The sequence below is a fragment of the Halyomorpha halys genome, unplaced genomic scaffold (assembly GCF_000696795.3).
Source record: "Halyomorpha halys isolate HHAL.00 unplaced genomic scaffold, Hhal_1.1 Scaffold151.1, whole genome shotgun sequence".
NCBI lineage: Eukaryota > Metazoa > Arthropoda > Insecta > Hemiptera > Pentatomidae > Halyomorpha > Halyomorpha halys.
The window spans coordinates 989,179-992,606 of record NW_027116659.1 but is presented as its reverse complement, the minus strand read 5'-3'; the positions used below and the strand labels follow the sequence as shown (position 1 = coordinate 992,606).

General features: G+C 29.7%; 1 non-coding gene across 1 annotated transcript; it reads left to right on the top strand.

Moving 5' to 3' along the window:
- The first annotated feature begins 322 nt into the window (after nucleotides 1–322).
- On the top strand, nucleotides 323–417 carry TRNAY-GUA (transfer RNA tyrosine (anticodon GUA)). The gene is made up of 2 exons: nucleotides 323–359; nucleotides 382–417. It is a non-coding gene; the product is annotated as a tRNA-Tyr (tRNA).
- The last annotated feature ends 3,011 nt before the right edge of the window (nucleotides 418–3,428 follow it).

Sequence of the window (3,428 nt, the reverse complement as noted above, 5' to 3'; positions counted from 1 at the left end):
TTTTAAATTATATTATAAAATATTATTTATTTAGTCATATATTGTATTTATTAATATTACTTTAGTGGCGATAAATATTAAAATAATATTAGAACACATACAAAACTATCGTATATAAGAACAATCAATTATATTGCTTAGTTATAAATTTTATTTAAATAAAACAGGATCGTTAATTATTCAGGTATATAATGTATTTATCATTACAATTTTAAAAGCGATAAATATAAAAATAATATTAAAACATATACTGAATTATTATACATAAAAAAATTTAATTTATTAATAACTTAATTAATATTAATCAGTAATGACTCACACACCTCTGGTAGCTCAGTTGGTAGAGCGGTGGACTGTAGTTGGTAAAAGTAACAGACAGGTATCCATAGGTCGCTGGTTCAAATCCGGCCCGGAGGATAAATTTTTTTTTAATCGTAATTTTATTACTATATATAATATACGAAATTTTAAGTTATTTGTTTAAAAAAAAAAATTTAACTATCCAAATATTATTAGAAATTATTTTAAGAATTTTAATGAAGCTTTATTAATCTTATGAAATTTACTTTTTTCCTTCAATTCTACTATACTTTTTTTTTAATGTGTCGATTTAATTTATTGTCATACTTTTATGTCTAATATTTTATATCAATAAATTATTTTAAATAATTTTTTTTTGTTTATTGAACACTACTATATTCGAACTGGAACAGGAAGAAAGAGCTGAAATTAATCACGTAAGGACGCCTAAAAAATAAAAATCTTATATGAACATTTACTATCAAATACAATTCACTGCATCAAATAAACATAGTTCCTATACAAATGACGGTAATTTTGAAATGTATCCTATACAAGGCATTGGGCTGTAATACTTTCAATCTGAACAGAAACATTTAAAAATTAAATATATGTTAAAATTAAGTGCACATATTTTTAACTATATAAAACAGAGTAACTTTTAAACAATTCGATACTCAAGCAAAAACCATATTTTTATTCTTTCTCTATGTAGTATGGGCATAACATACAAAACGGTTTCCACCACTGAAGAAAAATTCATAATTAGATAGTTATTACCCTTATACTCGTATGTCAGAAAGAACAAGGAAAGGTGTACAAAAAAAAAACAACATAATTTTAAGAATCTTTGATGATCATGGAATTGATCAATATCGGACACATAATTTTATCTGCACTTTATAGAACTGAAATACTTCACCGAATTTGAGAAATGCAAGGTGATCAAGTGAAACATCTTTGATGTACTTTTATTGTAAATCTAAATGTCGGTTGAAGCACAGCGTTAACCACAATATTGCATTTAATATAAATAATTTGGACACTTGACAAAGGAAACAAGTGACATGTCTAATTACAATCTTTATATAACGCTTTATAACTCCAGTTGACAGTACTAAGTTGTCATACCAGTTTTACAAAATTCCAGGGGGTTGTGAAGTTCAACATTGACTATTGTGCAACAGATATTTACAGCGGATGTCGAGGCATAACGTGTGAAACCGATCCGCCAGTCTGCTACCTAGATCATAAAGGGCCTACTCAGTTCTTTTAGAAGTAGGCCTAGAAGCGGCTGTGGTCAGCAGGTGACATAGTCGGCTCCTTTGAAAGGCATGGTCCATCGAGCAGCTAAGTAAGCGTGGCAGTAGCGTGGCTAGGCTTATCCTCAACACCAGGTATCGACATAATTGGCTCAAATATATCTCACTACCTACTTACCAGGAGCACTCCCTCATGCTTTCGAGAGCCGATACCTCCCAATCCGGGGGCTAACTTGAGCATTTCACAGTGGAACACATCGACTGTATGATTTCAGCAAGTGTGGATCACTCAACTGAAGTACTTCTGAATGTCGGTGACCTACTGACAAAACTATTCAGTCCTGCCCCCAAATTTAACTGTACAGTTTGATGGTGCCCCATGCTCAAACCATGTCTAGGTCCGATTACACTAAAGAGTATTCAGTAATTCTAACTTCGAAGTCAGGAAATCGCTACTTTCCTCTGATAGTACAACATCAGTTTAAAACAAGATTTTATTTTGAAATGGACGTATTTCGAACATAATACCTTAGATAGGGCACTTTCATTACTGGAGTCCTCTTACAAACAATGCTTATGCTACAAAGGTTGTCACAAATTAACCACAATCTTAAAAAAAAAAAAAATAAAAAGTACCACTATTGAAACAAAGCAAGTCCTGTATCAGATAGGGTGATGTCTGAATGTCATATTAAATTCTAATTACGACCCCTCTCCAAATAGCCAGATGAAATCGCACCAAAAGGAAAATAAACATATTATTTTTGTTCAATAATTTAGTAGTAACAACCGAGGACCAGGTTTATAACATGAATTTGAAACATACAATAATAATAAAAAATATTAATACACAAATTATCATATAAAAAATTATAAATATTATTAGATAGGCTAGTAGAAATGTCAAATCAATGATGATACAAAGAAATGTATAAATATAATTAGAGCGATAGAAAATCCATATGAATAAATTAAGACTGTACCAATAAAGACATGTATTTATTGTACATAGGATGTACTATTATGTATTTTCGTTCCCCTTAGCTTCTACTATTTTTGAAATATTTCGAACTGATTTTCGCTGTGCCAAAGCATTTGGTCTTCTTTTTGAGAGTATTTATTGTTAGTAATAAAAAATTTACAAATCTTTAAATTATATTCTAAATTTCATACTGAGGACCCCCCAAAAAAAACATTAATTCATTAGAAAGTCACCGTCACTAGCCACAACCGCTACTACATGGTATTTCCTTAAAAAATATTTAATATATATAAAGAATATAATAATACATTTTAATTTTTCTGTAATAACTTCATCGAAGTTATTTTTAAAACTATTACAAGGCCTATATCATAAATCATGAGACGGGCCGATGACAGGAACTCTTTTGTTATTTGAAAGAACTAGTTTTAAAAAAAGAATTCACAGTACTGCAAAGTTAAAAAGAAGAGCAATGTAATTTGCATACAGTAGGGCTTGATACGGATAAGGGCATAGAGGCTATGAGAGTAATTAGTGCGCACTTAATGGGAGTTTGCCCTGTTGCCATTTAAGACTAGTTATTGTTTTTTTATCTTTTATACATACCTCAAAAAAAAATCAAAAAAATTTTGCATTTCGTTAGTAACATCCCACGACCAACGAAAAACTTAAGGATTGACAAATGAATGTCAAAATCAGAATGTCCTTTTTCATAATTGAATCGAGTAGAAGGAAGAGGCCCTTCAAATTATATTTTGAACAACTTCAGATTATAAATGGCATGCTAGTCAAGATTATTAATTTATTTAATATTTGAAAAGTGGCAAACATTTAAAAGAAAAATTAAATATTTATAAAGAGTTTTTTATTTTATTTTTTTGTAC